Source organism: Coenobita brevimanus, chromosome 101 (genome assembly GCF_032717465.1).
Source record: "Coenobita brevimanus isolate Jiangsu-jjx chromosome 101, ASM3271746v2, whole genome shotgun sequence".
In the NCBI taxonomy this organism is placed as follows: domain Eukaryota; kingdom Metazoa; phylum Arthropoda; class Malacostraca; order Decapoda; family Coenobitidae; genus Coenobita; species Coenobita brevimanus.
The window spans coordinates 38,937,056-38,956,691 of NC_137054.1; the positions used below are offsets into that span (position 1 = coordinate 38,937,056).

The 19,636-nt window shown below is 44.0% G+C and overlaps 1 protein-coding gene, 1 non-coding gene and 1 pseudogene across 2 annotated transcripts in view; 2 read left to right on the plus strand and 1 right to left on the minus strand.

Annotated features, from left to right (window-relative positions):
• Positions 1-19,636, plus strand: part of LOC145415010 (protein MON2 homolog) — a 1,148,323-nt gene that overhangs the window by 931,162 nt on the left and 197,525 nt on the right. The gene's annotated exons all lie outside the window — the stretch shown is intronic.
• LOC145415150 (5S ribosomal RNA) lies at positions 17,466-17,584 on the minus strand. Its single transcript, XR_013900005.1, has one exon. It is a non-coding gene; the product is annotated as a 5S ribosomal RNA (ribosomal RNA).
• LOC145415182 (5S ribosomal RNA) lies at positions 18,865-18,983 on the plus strand (annotated as a pseudogene).

A 19,636-nucleotide genomic window follows, 5' to 3' on the forward strand; every position in this document is an offset into this window, starting at 1 on the left:
GTGTGTGTGTGTGTGTGTGTGTGTGTGTGTGTGTGTGTGTGTGTGTGGAGTGATTGCAGTGGTGTCAGTTGTCATAGGAGTGATGGCAGTGGTGTCAGTTGTCACGGGAGTGATAGCAGTGGTGTCAGTTGTCATAGGAGTGATGGCAGTGGTGTCAGTTGTCATAGGAGTGATGGCAGTGGTGTCAGTTGTCATAAGAGTGATGGCAATGGTGTCAGTTGTCATAGGAGTGATGGCAGTGGTGTCAGTTGTCATAGGAGTGATGGCAGTGGTGTCAGTTGTCATGTACTCTTTCTCTGATAAGCCTTTGGGAGACATTGTAGGTTTAGTGTAAAATAGGAGGGGAACGGTAAAATTCAGTTAGGAATTTTCAAATCTGGCTTTCTCTGAAAACATATAAGATACACTTAGACTTTCTTTACAAGCACACTGCACTATATATATCACAATATGACTATAATACACGTAAGGTATGCACGGTGCGGTAGTAGGAAACATGGGTTTTAAATACCCGGCTGTGTGCTCACACACCCTTCGAGCCTGACTGCCAGGAGAATACTGAGCTAAATATAGGCCGCTTGCCCCTCCAATAAGCTCCCGGGTGTTGCCCTATATTTCCCCTAGACGTGGCTACCCTTAGCTTTGACTCAACCAAATTTGACGCAAATCCATCCACAGGAAAAGTTTCTATGACCATTTATTGGGAAGTCGCGTCGTGTTGCGTCATTGGTTACTCTTCAGATTTCAAGGATTATGACTCGCATTGCATCATCTTGCGTGAAGGGGTTAATTAATATGACAGAATTACAGTATGACCTCACTATAACAGACTTCAGTAGACCGGAAGTCGCTTTTTCTAGAGTCAAGGAGCTGACCAGAATTACTGTATTTCTTATATATCAGAAAAATTCCGAAAAGCTAGAAGTTTTTCGGATTGCCTAACCTCAGGGTGGGGCGGCCATATTGTCCTCGTGGTTTGTGTGTTCGTGCGTTGGTTGGTGGTGGGCTGGTGGCATCACTATTGTTCTCCCATGCTCTGGCCTCAGTCTGATCCACATAATGCCCCCCTACATCATTTCCCTGGAAGTCCCCAATATACTGCTCGAGGGTGACGAGTGATAAGTGAAATATACAAAATGAACAGCTTTAGTTTGTAAAATCGTTAATAATACAGTGCATAAAGTGTACAGTAAAGTATTTGAAAAGTGTTTAAAATTAAGTTATATCAGTAAAGTACAGTGCTCGTCAGAAGTATGGGGCGCCCTGCGTCCCTCCTGAGAAACAAACCTTTCAACATTGAAAAAACATATAAATAATGCATTTTATTTACCTTTAGTGCTTCGTAGGGTAGCCTTTACGTTTCTTCACGGACCTGAGACGTCTTGGAAGTGAAAGGGCGAGGCTCCTGAGGTGCTGGAGGGGTATTTTGTCTCAGGAGTCACGAATGGCGGCTTCCAGCTTAGGCAGAGAGCTCACGTCCTTCCCTTGGAGACTCTTCTTTACGAGGTACCAGAGGTTTTCAATCGGGTTGAGGTCTGGGCTATTTCCTGGCCAGTCTGTCATGAATGATACCTCGCAGTCACGAAGCCAATTGGTGACCGATTTGGCCTTGTGAGCAGGTGCACCATCCTGCTGAAACACTCGTGCACCTGTTAGCTCGAAGGAGTCTGGTAAATGATCACACAGAAGCTCCAGGTAAACATCCTGATTCACTCTGAGGTTCTTGGGAAGTACAACAAGCTTCCCCAAACCCTTCCCTGAAAAACAACCCCATACCATGAGTGAATCAGGATGTTTAACTGTGCTTTCTACATACCGTGGGTCAAGTGGGTCACTACCTTTGCATGCTCCTCTGTTACAGGTAACACTAAACGTTGCCTCATCAGACCACAACACTGACAACCATTGCTCCTCACCCCAATTTAGATATTTATTAGCAAAGGCAAGCCTACGAATTCTCTGGCTGCTAGAGAGAAGAGGCTTTTTCACAGCCCTGTGACTTGTGTAACCAAGCTCATGCACCCTACGAGACACTGTTCTCACTGACACCTCACCAAACACTTCTGGGTTGCTCTCCTTAATTTTCCTTGCACTCACACAAGGATTAAACTCCACTGCACGTTTTAAAACATTAACAGACCTTGGGGAAGTTTTCCTAGGCCTACCAGACCTCGGTTTCTTTGTGGGAACTTCACCACTGTTTTCCTCCCGAAACCGCGCACACCAACGACGCACTGTCGATCGTCCCACACCAACCAATTCACTAATTTCCTTTGTCTGGTGGCCTGCCTCCTTTAGAGCAATGATCTGGGATATGATTTCACTCGATAGTTCACGGATAGGTGCCATAACAAAGTTTTGAAGGCCAAAACACTGCGGGACACTCGGTAAAAAATGGCGCAATTTGAGAGGGACACTCGGCGGAGTTCCTCTCTCTCAGGCAGCCCGTGGGCAACTGAGGCGGGAACCAACCAGCGCGTCAGAAGGCCTCAGGCTACCGTGACGTAATGCTCGGAGCTCAAACTTGTGGCTCAATTCTTACCCCCAAAAATGGGGTGATTCTTTTTGGGCCATAAGTATTGCGCGCCCGGCGGACATCGCCGAATACTTCTGACGAGCACTGTACTATCTAAATTCTAAAAAATTATAAAAGGGGTCTCAGTTAATATTGATAATAATATATGTTTCAGACATCAAGCTTTAATCACACCGCGAGCTGTTTGTGTGTTCGTGTGTCGGTTGGTGACGGTCTGGTGGCGTTACTAATATTCCCCCATACTCTGCCTCAGTCAACCCATATCATTTCCCCCCACATCATTTCCCCAAAGTCCCTGATATACTGCTTGACGGTGACGAGTGATAAGTGAAATATACAAAGTGAACATGTTTGTTTGTAAGATCATAAAAATTAAGATGTATGAAGTGTACAGTACAGTATTTGAAAAGTGCTTGAAATTAAGTACACCACATTGCACGCAAGTTAGAAGATACACCTCCAATTCCCATCAATGATTCAGTTCCTGCCAGTGAAGACAATCAGGAGGATGATTCAGTGTTCCATGATGATGATCCTGAAGATAATGGGTAATGATTTTGAAGGATTTGCTCTGAAGGATCCTTCACCAGTTGCTGAATGATGATAAACATCCAGCAAAGTGGGGGGTAGAGTAGGGTGAGCCAAGTGAGTCAGAATGGTTATGTAAGAAGCCTTTTCTTTTTTTTTTCTTTTTTTTTTTTTTATTGTGAGTTTTATTGTTCCAAGACTTGCTTAAATTGTACTGTGTTATGCAATAAATTATTTATAGTGGAATTTGAGAAAAAATAAGAGACAAATGAGATATTGCCAAGAGTCAGAAGAAACTAATGGAGGTGAAGCAGGATGGTGGCCATGATGGTTTTCATAAATGAAAATATCTTGATTTGTATTACATATGGGCATTATTGAGTCTAAACCTTGCTAAAATTATACTGTGTTATGCAACAAATTATTTTTGTGGCATTTTAGAAGAGCTAAGAGGCAAAAGGGATATTGCCACTAGTTAGAAGGAACTAGTGGGGTGAAGCAGGATGGTGGCTGTGACACTTCATGTATGAAAAATGTCTTCCTGTGTATGTTACATATGGCCTTTATCGAGTCTAAACCATGCTAAAATTGTACTGTGTTATGCAGTAAATTATTTATAGTGGCATTTGAGAAAAGTTAAGAGGCAGATGGGTTAATGCCTAGAGTTAGAAGGAAATGGTGGAGTGAAGAGGGATTGTGGCCATAACTCTTTTCATGTATTAAAATATCTTAGCAGGGGGAAGTCCATATGTCACTTTTCTTGGAATTTCGCTTTTTTTCAGAATGGCTTAGGCCCCATTCTAGTGAGGTTTTACTGTATGAATAATGTAACAACAGTAAGCTCGCCCCAAGCACGTTCTCGCCGAACGCGCTCGCAATTATACGTGGTAAGTGCTGGGATACGTTTAAGACAACGTAAGATTAAAGAACCATTACGAAAACTATAAATTTACAAGAGGGGTCTTTGAAGGGCCAAACCCATGAACATCAGCACAACGCGCACGGTTTGTTTTGATCACGTGATCTTGTGATTCACTGTACTGCTTTTCCACAGTACTGTATTTGCAAGTTAAATATCTACATTACTGTTCTATGTTAATATGCAAGTTGAAGTACTATCAAATAATGTTAAAGCAAGAAAAAAAGTCTTATAACCAGTTTACCTGATAGACGTCGGAATATTGCCCTTTTTATTTGTTCGTTAAAGATTTGCTGTACTGCTTTTCCACAGTACTGTATTTGTAAGTTAAATATTTACTGTTATGGTATGTACTTGTAAGTTAAATAAAGTTAAAGCATTAAATAAAGCCTTGTAACCAATTAATCTGGTTTGTATGATTACCCATGATCGGCAGGTTCCGAGACAGTTCGCTGTCAAGTCAATTCTCTGTCAGACAGTTCCCTGTCAAAACATGGATGATTCCCCATCAGGACAATTTGCACCCTGGACGATACCCCATCATTCTATAAATATACCTATTATTAATTAAGCAATACTTATTATTAATTAATCAATACTTTTATAACTATATTTCAGTGGGATCCATCATAGTCTACGTTCAGTAGCGTAGGCTTTGGATAATATTTATTAGTAGCACCTTTAGTCAATAATTAACTTGTTTCTTCCTCGCTGTAGTCGCCTTTGAATTATATTCTATCATCACCCATTGCCGTCTTCATTAATGATGGCAAATTGTCTTGTTATTGTTGTGACGGCGAATTGTCCCAAAACCAATCGGCGTCGGAATGTTGCCTTGTGTTAATGTATTTGTATGTTGAAGTTTTGTTCAGTACTGTATCTGTAAGTTATAACATTAAATAAACCCTCTAACCGCTTAAAGTGCTTCATATTGATTACCAATGGCAGATAACAGCAAAACACCACGGCATATGGGCTTGATGGAGTCCCTCCTGTTGTTCTCAAGAACTGTGCTTCTGTGCTTACACCCTGCCTAGGCAAACTCTTTCACCTTTGTCTGTCATCTTGTACCTTTCCTTCTTGCTGGAAATTTGCTCTCATTCAGCCAGTCCCAAAGAAGGGTGACCACTCCCAACCCTCCAACTATCGTCCAATTGCTTTTACGTCACGTATTTCAAAAGTTTTCGAGTCAATTCTCAATAGAAAAATTTTAAGGCATCTTTTTTATCACAACCATCTTTCTGATCGTCAGTACAGGTTCTGTCAGGGACGCTTCACTGGCAATCTTCTCACCTACCTTTCAGACTCCTGGTCATCCTCCTTTCGGGACTTTGGCGAAAGCTTTGCCATTGCACTTGACATCTCAAAGGCTTTCGATTGAGTCTGGCATAAATCTTTAATTTCTAAACTGCCCTCTTTCGGTTTCTATCCTTCTATCTGTGCCTTCATCGCTAGCTTCCTTTCTGGTCATTCTATAGCCGCTGTTATAGACAATCATCATTCTTCTCCTAGATCTATCAACAGTGGTGTTCCTCAGGGCTTTGTCCTATCACCAACTCTCTTCCTTTTATTCATCAATGACCTTCTAAGCTGTACATCTAACCCTATCCACTCTTATGCTGATGACTCCACTCTTCGCCTTTCCATTCGGTTCCCGCAACGCCCATCTCAGCAGTTACTTCAGCAAGCAAGGGATGAGGCTATGGCACACCTAATGTCTGACTTGGCTCATATCTCTGACTGGCGTAAAAATAATTTGATTGTTTTAATGCATCTAAGACTCAGTTCTTACACATATCAACCCGACAAAATCTTCCACAGGTATACCCACTAATGTTTAATAATATTCAGCTTAATCCTGCATCATCCTTGAACATGCTTGGGGTTTCATTTACTCAGGACTCATCTTGGAAAGATCATATTACATTGCTCGTAAAATCTGTTTCCAAGAGATTAGGTGTGCTAAGCCGTCTCCGTTCTTTCTTTGCCCCTGCACAATTGTTGACTCTATACAGGGGTTTTATCCGCCCCTGTGTGGAGTACAACTCTCATGTGTGGGGAGGTTCCCCACATACAGCTCTTCTCAATAGGGTGGAGTCAAAGGCTTTTTGTCTCATTAACTCTCCTCCTCTTACTGACTCCCTTCAACCTCTGTCTCTTCACCGCACTGTTGCATCTTTATCTCTTTTCTATCGCTACTTTAATGGTCACTGCTCCTCTGAACTGTCTGCATGCATTCCTCCACCTCTACGACGGGCGCGTAGCACCCGTCTAGCAGTAAACTCTCATCCCTTTTCTGTCCAATTCTCTAATGCAAGAGTTAACCATTACTCCCAGTTCTTCATTTATGCAACAGGTCAACTCTGGAACTGTCTCCCTCTGTCTGTATTTCCTGCTGCCTATGATCTCCAGTCTTTCAAACGCAGTGTGTCCAGGCATCTCGAAATGATCGGATCTTGAGTTTGGCTTTCTATTGTATTTTGTTTTTCTCTTGGAGGGAACTGTTATTGCGGGCTCATGGCCTTTGGTTCCTTCTTCCTCGCATTTAAAAAAAAAAAAAAAAATAATAAGGGGTCTAGGGAGCAAAATAAGGAGTAGTTAAAACTTACAACCCATGGTTGGAACGAAACCCTTGCGTTCGGGGCGAGCTTGCTGTAAATTGAAATCGTATAAACCCCTAAAAACTGCATTTTTCTCAAACCATGGTCCACCCCAGCCACAATTTGAGGTTGATTTTCAGCTTTTACCAAGGTAAAACTTTTTCTTCCAGTTTTGAAGAGCATGAATTTACACACCTGAAAATGCCAATCTCACTCCCCTAGGTCTAATGGTTACTGCAAAACTGCCCATCAAAGATTATAAAAGTACCCCCTTGTGGTAATAAAGAAAATGGAAAAATTCAGCAAAAACCTAATTTTCCCTAGAGAACCTTACCAAATCAATGAAATCAATGTAAAATATGTTTCTATTGATGAAACTAGGTGCAGGAGTCAGCATGAGAGTTAAAAAAATAAAAAGTGAAAAAATTTTTTGGTGAGAGTTGACACACAGGCCAATCATGGTAGGGAAATTATCGTGTCTTATTCAGGACAAAGTACTGTATAGGGAGGGACGAAGGTGGAGGTGGGGTGAACGGTCTCTGGTGTGGGTGACGGGGTATGAGACGCACCCTAATGCTGTGGAGATGGTGTGGGGGTATTATGGTAGGAGGAAACACGCACAAAGTGTTCATAGAAGGGATATTGCCACATCATTCTATATAAAGAGCAGGTAGAGGAGGGGGGACTCAGGCAGGGGGTGGAGGGAGGTGGAGGAGGAGGGACTTGGGAGGGTGAGTGGGCATGAGACCCCCCCTCATGATGTAGATGTGGTATTGGTGAGTATAGTAGTTTGGGTGGGAGGGGACAGAGCAGGCTGTATCGAATCAGCCAGAGGAAAGTGGCGAAGTGGCTGGAGGGGCCTTCCTCCCCCACAGATCTGATGAAGGGGAGAATCTTCTTTTCCACCACCTCATTCCTAATTCTGTTTAGGTAGAAACCATTTACATCATAAAAGGGGCTGGCTTAGTGCTTGGCAGTTTTTGACAGACCTTCTATGATCGTCAGTCATAGAACTACATGTGGCAAACTTGCAAATTGATGATCGTCAGTCATAGTACTTTAGGAGTTAATCACAAAGTCACATGATGTGACTAATTTGCAAGGAGTACTATTAAATCATGATGGAGACACGTCCACAACATGCCCAAGGCTGCCTGAATCTTCTATACACATTTACACATAGAGGGCAGGAGATTTCTAGAACCAACTCACACATACCAGTACTAACTGAAAAGTAGATGCGAACAATAATAGCCTAGCTGTAATACATCGAAAAGCCTACACCAGTGGCACAACATTATGTTGTGTGTTTTAGGTTACTGGCAGATAAGTGAAATGAAAATTTTGGTAATGTTCCTGCTGATGTACCAAGTTCTTCTCCCAGGGCTTCTCAGCCCCCATCCATCCCTCCATGACCCCCTGGGGAGTTGCAACCCACAGATTGGGAACCCCTGATCTAGAAGTTTTAGGCAGCAGGCAGGCCTAATGAGGACAAGGTTATCCAGAATTCCAAAGAGGAGGAGAAGCCATGTACTCATCCTCAGCACAAAGCCTTTCACCGAACCATCCATTATGAGGAGAATTGGTCAACTGTCTCTGATTACCACTGCACCTGGGAGCGTGCACGCATGGGGCATGAACAAGCATCTGTGATGAGGGGTAGGGATGGGCTAACACCCCCACCACTGTTGTATGGAACTCTTTGTCACCTATATCACTGTCATCCCCAGCAAAATCTAGGTGGTCATCCAGAATGGCATATTTGTTCGCCATGACCTTTGGATTTACCTTTGGATCTGCCCTTCTAGCAGGACACTTAGAGAAAGGTGTGGGAGCACTGGGAGCAGCAGAGTCCCAACACAGAGGGTTAAGTCACCAAATTGTTGCTGGTAGTCCTTAAATGTCAAGGTCCCTTGACAGTGCTTGATATGAAGTTTCAAGTCCCCCAATTTCAATCTGAGCACTGGGAATCCTCTGTGGTGTCAGAACTATCACCATGCAGGCATCGGGGGAAGTGGAGAACCCATACCAATTCTGAATTGGAACCCAGGAAAACATGGAGTTTCTGCCTTACATCCTCCACCAACACAGAACACTGGACTGAGCCTGTCTTCTTGTACTCTTATTTCCCTGTCTGATGGAGAAGCAGAAATCCTACAAGTGACAGCAGAGTCCCCAAATGATGCCATTAGACAGGAGTCCTCAGGTAGACCCTTCACATGATTCCAGCTCAGGCCAACACACAATAGCACCCTTTCCCACCACCAGAATATTATCCTCCTTCACACATTTGCCCGAAGGAGAGCTGTTCATTGCAGCAGTCACTTTGGCTAGGTCATTGAATACAGGGGCATGATTCTTCATACAAATTAGGTAATGCACCATACCTGCATCAGGAAGTGAAGCTGTAAAATGCTGGTCTGGGGCAGACAGGATATGAGTGGGACAGGCATCTGAGAGGGAGCTATTTACCATTTGTCGAGGGAGTTGCTGGCATAGTTGGGTGTGCGGGTGGAGTGCCATGCCAGCAGCACCTTCATCCATTGCCTCAGATTCCTTCCAGCTGTTCTTGGCAGACAGCTGGGACACCTTCATGTCATCACTTACTATGTGGGAGACCCCATATGGGGCTGACTCACTTCCATGATGTCCTTTTGCATTACAGACATCCTGGAATTATGGCCCACAAGGCTGTTCCACTGTGCTAACAAACCTGACCAAGCCTCAGAACAGAAGGCCATAAGCACAACAAACCAGTGAAATGATGGTCCAAAATCACCATAAATCCACACTGGAATGCTATCAAACCTGCTCTCTTCTTCATTTATCGCCTCCAAGATGTCCAACCGTTATCTTTCTCTGATTAATCTTTTTCATATACAGTAATCCCTGTACTATCTGGACGCCCACTATCCGGACTCCCCACTTACTGGACATTTTGGTCCTGGGACTTAATAATCCCAAAATTACCCCAAAAACGCAAAAAAATATGAAAAAAATCCGACTTTCTTTTCCCCCATAATTTGAACTCGGTGCGTGGCACGGACCAGTTGTGTTTTGGTGCAGAGTTCTGCCAACGTCTGCTAGAGCACTCCTGCATCATCCCCGCTTACCACCCGTCTTTTGTTGTGAGTGACGCTTGTCACCATGGCCGCCCATGTGCTCGCTTTTGTGGTGGTGCCCTACCTGCTGCAGGCTCTCCAGTTTCTCTCCTGCCTCTTCGTGTGTGTGATGATGGCCTCGCTGCCTGAGAAGAGGAAGAGAGTGGTTTTGACTCTGGAGAAGAAGAGGGAGATATTGGACAAGGTGGACGCGGGATGGTCGACCTCACGCATCCTCCGTGAATTCAACCTGGTCTGCTTTACTCTGTCTGATATCAAGAGATCCCGTGACAAACTCGTGTAGTACACGGCTGACTTCTCGTCGAAGAACAAACGCAACATGGAGAGGAAGATGATGTTTACTCCCCGGTTTGCAGAAGTCGACCGCTCCATGTTGATTTGGCATCGACGACAACGTGCTGCTGGTGTGCTGGTGCGTGGCATGGAGCTGAAGGCTGCTGCTGAGAAGTTCACGACACGCCAGACTTCAAGGCATCCAAGGGTTGGCTCTTCGCTTTCAAGTTACGGCATGGCCTTTCCAGCTGTAAGGCCCATGGCGAAGCTTTGGACACCAACGAGGATGGAGTAGAGGAGTTTTGGCACAAGGTGAAGGGCTTGATTGACAGGGAAGGCCTCAATCTCGGTCAAGTCTACAGCGCTGACGAAACTGGTTTATTCTATCGCTCTTTGCCAATGAACATTCTAGCCAAGGAGACAGAGAAGCGTGCACCTGGCTGCAAGCTCTCCAAGCAACAGATATCTGCTTTGTGTTGTGCCAAGGCTAATGGCATGCACCGGCTCAAGCCCATTATAGTTGGCCGTGCAATGCAGCCTCAGTGTCTTCATGGGGTGATGGATGTCCTTCCTGTCATTTGGTACCATTCTGTAAAGGCTTGGTTCACAGCCAAGATCTTCAAAGACTGGTTCCACTGCCATCTCGTCAAGGAGGTCATCCGTTACCAGACGGAGAAACTGGGAATCCCGCTTGACAAGGTAAAGGCCCTCCTTCTCATGGACAATGCACCTGCCCACCCATGTGACAAGGAGTTGGTGGCAGAGAATGGCTGCAGTAGGTGCATGTTTTTGCCACCTAATACGACAGCTTTCATCCAACCAATGGACCAAGGAGTGATCGTGGCAATAAAGAGGCTGTACTGAAGGAAGTTCCTGGACAAGGTGATGGTTGTTCTCAAGGACGAGGACGAGCGCAGGGAGGGACGGGACACGGGAGGCCAACGGACTTTGGAAAACCTTCGCCGCTGCAACATCGAGTCTGCAATCTACAACTACAATTGGGCCAGTGCATGGAAGTCCCTGTCAAGACTGTAGAAAATGGTTGGTCTCGTCTGATTCTCGGAACAGATGTGGAGCACAATTTTCTAGGTTTCGACGTGGATGATTTCTATGCACGTCTCCGTGCGCATGGCGATGATGTTGATGTGGACGAAGTGTGTGAGTGGTCGGATGACGATGAGGGTGATCCTGGGTATCAGACCATGTCTGATATCGAAATCTCATCTTCAGTTGCAGGTGTCAGTACCCAGCTTGAAGATTTCGATGAGGACAGCGATGATGATGCAGACTTCTCTCAGTGTGCCACTACTTCAGCCGTTCCCAAGCTGAGCGCACTTCGGGAACACATAGAGTTCGTTCTCGACTACCTTGAACACCCGGACTGCAACAGGGAGATGGGGCCCTTGGGACTTGTGGAGGAAGTGTGCACTTTCAGGCAGCACATAATTAATTCCCAAAATTGTCGTTCTTTGCATCAGTCAACTATTGACAGCTTTTTCAGACCTGTGACCCCCTTTGTGCCCAGCCCTGGCTCCACACCATTGCCTCCCCAAGACATGCCTTCATCCTCCGAGACACAGACCAGCACATCAGGTACGGTGGAGACGCCACTGGACATGAGTTTGCGCCTCTCTTCAGAGTCGTCTGCAGTGGGTAGTCCATCACCACATCCCAGCGACGCACCTCTAGGCCACCTGCATCAGCTACTCTCAGACTCTGACAGTGAATAAACAGCAAGAACTCGCCACTAGACTGCACAGGAATTCACAGTGTTGTGCAGTGAAAAGAACAGTGCGCAGTGTTAAGAAATCAGAATTCTGAGTGCAAAGGCTTAAATCAGAGTGCAACACTGATTTTATTAATGCACAATGGAGTGCATAATGTTAAGAAAATGGATTTCTGAGTTCAAAGACTCAAGTGCATTGTGCAACACTGATTTCATTAAGGTCCAATGGAGCGCAAATTAGACTAGAGTGCGCAGTTTTAAGAAAATGGAATTCTGAGTGCAAAGGACGAAGTTCAGTGCAAGACTTCATGTACTGCAGGTGCTTCAAGTACTTCTTTTTACTGTCAGTGTCTGAGAGGAGGCGGGTTATTCATCGAGATGGCCAGGGACTTGTTGTAAGCACCCAGAATGTTTCATATTGTACTGTATTTTCTATACTTACTTCTAAAACCTCATTTCACTCTTTTATGTCCCTTATTGGTGTGAATAGGGTCTTGCTATGCATGTCCAGTAGGGAGGTGTTTTTCTGAGTTAGGCAAGGTTAAGGTCCATAAGTACCAGTCCAGGAGCCAGGGACTTGTTGTAAGTACCCAGAATGTTTAATATTGTATATACTCACCTCTAAAGCCTCATTCTCTGGTTCCTTTGCATTTATTTCAGTCTTTTATGTCCTTATTGGTGTGAATTGGGTCTTAAATAGATGCTCTGCATGTCCAGTAGGGAGTTATGTAGTTGTTTTTCTGAATCAGGCTAGGTTAGGGTCCATAAGTACAAGTCCAGGAGGCTAGGGCCCACTATCCGGACTGGACCACTTTCCAGACATGCCTTTGGCTCTATTGTGTTGGATAGTAGAGGGATTACTGTACTGCCCCTAGTTTATACAGTGACTTACTGTTACCCATGAGGCAATTGGCTAATGAATCCTGTAAAGGGCAGCTCAAAGCCTTTCTATTTTCAGGGAGATATAATCTAGGAAGATGATCCACCGGTATACATGGAGAGTAATGAGGAGGATGGATGGTGAACTTGTTGAACGAAAGGTAATGATAGACTACGTGTGTGTGGATGAGCGAATGAGAAGACAAGTGTTGGATGCAAGGGTGTGGAGAGGGTGGGGGAATGGAGTCTCGGACCATCACTTAGTGATGGCCAAGGTAGAGCTGCAAAGAAAGTGGTTGAGGAGGCGAAGGCGAAGACAGGAGGAAGCAGCTCCTGTGAGAAGAGTGGAGAAATTGCAAGATAGTGAGAAGAGGACAGAGTATAAGAGCATAGTGGAAGAAAGACTGGGAAGGTATGAGCTAGAGCAGATGGAAGGGGTGGAAGACGTATGTAAGATATTCACGGAAGAGATAAGCGCAGCGTGTGAGGCGGTTTGTGGAGTGAGGAGGAGATGCAAGGGTGTGCAAGGGACAGCATGGTGGAATGATGAGGTGAAACGAGCTGTGGAACAAAAGAAGAAGGCATATGGTGAATGGTTGGCGAGTAGAGGTAGGGGAGAAGATGAGAGAGAGAAGAGAGAGGTATATGTGAGCAGGAGAAGGGAGGTTAAGAGACTGGTGAAGGAGAGTAAGAAGAAAGTGGATGAAGAGTTTGGGAGGAATCTGAGTGTGAAATGGAGGGAGAGTAAGAAATTGTTTTGGAAGGAGGTAAAGAAAGTAAGGCAGTGTGAAAGGGGAAATAGTAGGGGAGTGAAAGATAGGAATAATAGATTGTTGGTGGAGAAGAGAGAGAAATTGAGGAGATGGAAGGAGCACTTTGAGGATTTGTTGAATGTAGAGAGTGAGAGCAGTGTGAGTATAAGTGGTTGGGGAATGGCTGGGAGAAGAAGAGATGAGAGGAGGGAGGAAGAGATCAGTAGGTCAGAAGTAGTGGAAGCGATGAAGAAGATTAAGCTGGGAAAGGCCCCAGGAATTGATGGAGTGTGTGGTGAAATGCTTAGGTATGGGGGTGAGATTGTTGTGGAGTGGATATGGAAGTTGTGTAGATTGGCTTGGGAAGAGGGAAGGGTTCCAGAGGACTGGAAATCAGGTATAATTGTTCCTCTGTACAAAGGAAAAGGGGAGAGAGAAGTATGTGGTAACCATAGGGGTATTTGCCTTCTTAGTGTGACTGGTAAAATATATGGTAGAATACTCATTGATAGGGTTAGGCATATGACAGAGGAGCTAGTTGGAGAAGAACAAGGGGGATTTAGGAAGGGAAAAGGGTGTGTAGATCAGATATTTGTTCTAAGATGTTTAGTGGAAAAGTATCTAGAGAAGGGAAGGAAAGTGTACGCTGCCTTCATGGACTTGGAGAAAGCTTATGACAGAATAGATAGGAAAGGTATGTGGAAGGTATTAAGAATATATGGAGTGGAGGGGAAATTGTTGAGTGCTGTGAAGAGTATGTACGAGGGAGCTAGGGCTACGGTGCGAGTGGATGGTGAGCTGAGTGAGTTCTTTGATCTCAATGTGGGACTGAAACAGGGGTGTGTAATGTCTCCATGGCTGTTTAATATATATATGGATGGGGTCGTAAAGGAGGTACAAGGTAGGGCAGTGGATGTGGGGGTGGCCCTAATGAATGAGGGTGAGATTTGGAAGCTTCCGGTGTTGCTGTTTGCTGATGATACAGTATTGTTGAGTGAAGATGAATGGGAGTTGCAAGGTTTGGTGAATGAATTTGGGACAGTGTGTAGGAGGAGGAAGCTGAAAGTTAATGTAAACAAAAGTAAAGTTATGGTGTTTGAGAGGAATGAAGTCACAGAGTGTGCAGTGAGGTTGGATGGTGAGGATATGGAGAATGTGAGTGCATTCAAGTACTTGGGTAGTGTGATGAGTAAGGATGGAACTTTGGGGGATGAAGTACGTGAAAGGGTACAGCAGGGAAGGAAGGCTGTTGGCACACTGAAAGCAGTGATGAGAAATAGGGAGGTGAGTATGGAAGTTAAGAAGTCACTGCATGATGGTATTGTGATCCCTACCCTGACGTATGGAAGCGAGGCGTGGACCTTGCAAGAGGGGAACAAGTCAAGAGTGAGAGCAGTGGAAATGAGTTACTTGAGAGGAGCATGTGGAGTGACATGGAGGGACAGGTTGACGAATGAAGAAGTGAAGGAACGTTGTGGGGTAGATGTGGATGTGGTTGAAAAGATTAGGAGAAATACACTGAGGTGGTTTGGACATGTGGAGAGGATGGAGAATGAAAGACTGACTAAGAGGGTGTATGTAGGTGAGGTGGAGGGAGGGAGAGGGAGGGGTAGACCGAGGATGAGGTGGAGGGATGGAGTTGAGAGGTATGTGAGGGAGGGGGGGGTGAGTTGGGGGGAGGGGAGTCAAATGGTGGGTGACAGAGTGACTTGGAGGCGTTTTGTCTGCGGCCACCCTTTGCGGGATTAGGGCGTCGGGCTATAGATAGATAGATATATATATATATATATTTATATATTTTCATCATTCATTCATTCATTGCCAGACGCCATGTATACCAGACAGGGTGGCCAAGGGCTTAGAGTTAACTGTTTTACAGGGAGGGGCACTAATCCTCCACCAACCCCACTTGACACGTAGGGATGCCAACAGCATCTGGTGTTCCCAGGCGGTCACCCATCCAAGTACTAACCAGACCCAACGTTGCTTATATACAGTAGAAGTCCGATTTTTCGGCATCTATGGGACCAGGCAAGTGCCGAAATATCAAAATTGCCGAATTATCGAAAACCCTACCCACTCAGTACCTTATATGTTTCGGTGAACACTATCATCATTACTCATATCATTACAAATGTGTTTGGAGAGAGTACTGTATACTGTTTGATACTGTACAATACTGTAATGAATACAGTACTATACAGTGGAAGCTCGATTATCCAGGCTCGGATTATCCAGCTTTCGGTATATCCGGGCCGTGACCCAATGGTTCAGTGGTATAGTAATTCATAGAATTATCCGTACGATAGCTCCGGTTTAAACAGGAAGCATCCAGTTTCTAGGGAGAGAGGCATGGATAAACCAGAGAGAGTCTTGCTCACCCTGCCCCCACCCACACCTGCTCACAACTCGATCACAAGGGTGGTAGGATGGAGTTTGGTGAGGCAACTGTTACTCCTGACGTAGCCTAACCTTGCTTAACTACATAATAATTTAACCTAACCTGACCTAACCTGGGCTCCAGTTGGGAAATTGGGAAACTAAATCCACTTTTGTGTACGATGAGTTTCATCCATTATGCCCAAAGCAATCGTAGGTACGGCTTAAAGAACGTGATAAAAGAGAAAATCTTTCAGCAAGAGAAGGTAATTTACTACCCTCAAAATAGAAAAACACAGAAAACAAACTGGAGGAATATGAAGTGAATTGGTGAGGTCTTTAGGCTGTATGCTTAGACGAAAAGTAATGGGTTTCCTAGTTTTAGGGAACGAAATGAAACAAGAATGTCTGCTAATCAGAAAAAAATACTCATCTCATGTGTTCTCGTAAGTTAGCATTGAGTTCTGCATTTTTCGTTAGGTATCGCGCCTCCCAACACATTTCGGACCAACAGAGCATTGTTATTTCTTCCTCTTACATTTACTGTTCACTCTTTTGTTCATTCTTAAGTGTACTGTATGTGTGAAAGAGAGAATTAATACAAACAATAATGCATTCCATTAACCCCATCATAGCTGTCAGCCTCGAACAATGCTTTACTGTACCGGTGTCAGGGATGTTGGATTAGGGAGAGCTATAAAAAACTGCGAACAATTATGGGAAGGGAACGAAGGTCACTGGTATGTTTTCACGACCCTCCTCTACCATCTCAAACAGTCAGGCGGCCTGCCACTTCATCTCAGATGTTTTCGCCGATATGTTTAAATGCTAATGTAACATGCACCCTAATTATGAGTAAGTTTCTTCCAATATGCCGGAAACAAATGTAGGTAAGGCTTAAGGAACGTTATGATAAGAAAACAAACTAGAAAAATACAAAAACAAACTAGAGAATATGAATTGAATTGGTAAGGTTATTACGCTGTATGCTTGGACGAAAATTTAAGAGTTTCACAATTATAGGGGACGAAATGGAACAATTATGTGTACTAATAAGAAAAAATACTTTCATCTCAAGTGTTCTTGTAAGGTGGCATTCAGTTCCACATTCATTGTTCGATGTCGCTTCCCAACACATTTCGGACCGACAGAGCATACAGTTATTTCTGCTCCTTACAGTTAAGTGTACATTTATTGCACATTCTTTTGTTCGTTCGTGTATGTGTGAAAGAGAGTATTGATACAAACAATAATGTATTCCATTAACCCCTTATGGCTGTTAGCCTTGAACAATGCTTTACTGTACCGGTGTCAGTAACGTTAAGTTAGGGAGAGCCATAAAAACTGCGAACAATTATGGGAAGGGAACCAAGGTCACTGGTATGTTTATACGACACTACTCTACAATCCCAAACAGCTCGGCGGTCCTTTCATCCCAGATGTTTTCGCCGATATGTTTAAATGCTAAAGTAACATGCACCCTAACTTTATGTTTAAATTCTAATGTAACATGCCCCCTAATTTTCTTTCATGAATCATAACAAATCACAAGATGGGTTTAGGGAGGAGGGGAAAAAGCCAGGTGTACCAGACGAGTCTTTTCACATCTGTAAGAAAAAGAAACTGACTTTATTCATTCATTCATTCATTGCCAGACACCATGTATCCCAAACGGGGTGGCCAAGGGCTTAGAGTTAATTGTTTTACAGGGAGGGGCACTAATCCTCCACCAACCCCACTTGACGTAGGGATGCCAACAGCATCTGGTGTTCCCAGGCGGTCACCCATCCAAGTACTAACCAGACCCAACGTTGCTTAACTTCGCTGATCGGACGGGAAGCGGTGTACTCAACGTGGTATGGCCGACTTTGAAAAGATGGTTTCAAGGTCTGCCACGGGAGTACACAAATTTCTGAACTCACGAACATTGAGTATTTGAGGGGGGTAAACATACGCTTTGCTGTAAGCAGTAAAAGCACCTTACCAAATCAGTTCATCCTGATAGTCTGTTATATTTTTCTGATTATTTCTGGGTTGGTAAATAAACATTTCTTGTTAAATCTTTCCCCGCTGTTTTTATCTGTTCTGGTGTGACGACTCTTTGATTCGTTAACGTAATGGCAGAAGACACTGTTCTAATCTAAGTGTTTAAACCTGGCCTAACCTAGCTTAACTGCACCTAATAATGTAACCTAACCTAATCTTCAGTTGGGAAGTTGGGAAACGAAGTCCACATTTGAGTACGATGAGTTTCGTCCATTGTGCTGGAAACAATCGTAGGTACAGCTTTAGAACGTGACGATACTAACAGGGAGGAAATCTTTCAGTAAGAAAACGTGATTTACCGAACTGAATATAGTCTGAAAAATACTGAAACAAGCTGGAGGAATATACATTGAACTGAAAAGGTCTTTCTGGTACTTAAGTGCACATTTACTGGTAAATAAATCAGTCTAACAGTACAGTACTTGTGTTTCCGCTGGATTAATCTTGCTTTCGGATTAATCAGGCACCCCTTAACACCATATAGCCCGGATAATTGGGCTATCTCTGTACATGAATATGAAAAATAAAGAAATTAGTGAACATACTGTATATAAATGTAATGGTACAGTAGGCCTACAAGTTCACATGCACTTACCTAAACTTATAGTAGGTTCCTTATTTACATATGTACAATAGAAGGGGTTGATTGGAGTCTGCTACTGCTGGAAGAAGTCCCCAGCACACTCGAATAGTAATTTCAGAGGTATTTCGGTACGAAGTTCACAAAGCACACAGAAGAATCAAGAGAAGTCGGCAGCAGCACGGCAACAACTCGGAAGAATGGCGAAACAGATTCTCTTTCCCATGCTAGACTCACTACATGTTTGTCCTCTCTTTATGCTATAGGAGAAAGAGCTAGCCTCTGAGCTTCATGGCAGTGGTAGACTCGTTCCATCACTTTCACTATCTCACTCACTAAGGCGGGTAAAGGCGGGTAGCTAGCTGGCGAGCCTCATGGAGAATTTCAAGACTGACGAAAAAAATCAGAGAATCTGCCGAACGATCGGAGATTTTCGTAAATGGGACTATTTCTCAAAACTGCCGAAATGTCAGATTTGCCGGGGAATTGGATGCCGAAATATTGGACTTTTACTGTATATATATATATGTGGCCATACCACGTTGAGTACACCGCTTTCTGTCCGATCAGCGAAGTTAAGCAACGTTGGGTCTGGTTAGTACTTGGATGGGTGACCGCCTGGGAACACCAGATGCTGTTGGCATAACGTTCTCCCTATGTGTCAAGTGGGGTTGGTGGAGGATTAGTGCCCCTCCCTGTAAAACAATTAACTCTAAGCCCTTGGCCACCCCGTTTGGGATACATGGCGTCTGGCAATGAATGAATGATTATATATATATATATATTTATGATATAAGTTATTTATTTATTTATTTTTTAAAATTATAAGTGTGGCAAGTGTGATAAGTGCTAGTAAACTTTATGTTGGAAGAAATGGCACTTTGAGAAACAGAAGACCAGGGGTGGTTGGGGTTTATTGTCCATGGAATGCCACTCAGGGATGAGTGAGGCTGGTCAGTCTCATTTTAAATTTCAAGACCAACTTGTCTGACCCCGAGCTTCTATCCTTCACATAGGGACACACTTGGTTAATTGATGATGATGATGATAAGATGATGATGATGATGACAATTATTATTATTATTATTATCATTATTATTATTATTATTATTATTATTATTATTTGTGGTAGGTGGTGGCAACCATCATCCACTCACTTGATGTAGTGCTGCCTACTTCCTTATCTTTTATCATTCTTTTTCTGTGCCTGCCCTCCTCTCTTCCTATTTCTCCTATCTTTCCTGTCACTTCTTATTCCTTTTCTTTCCTTTACAGGTGGCTTTACATTGAGTGACA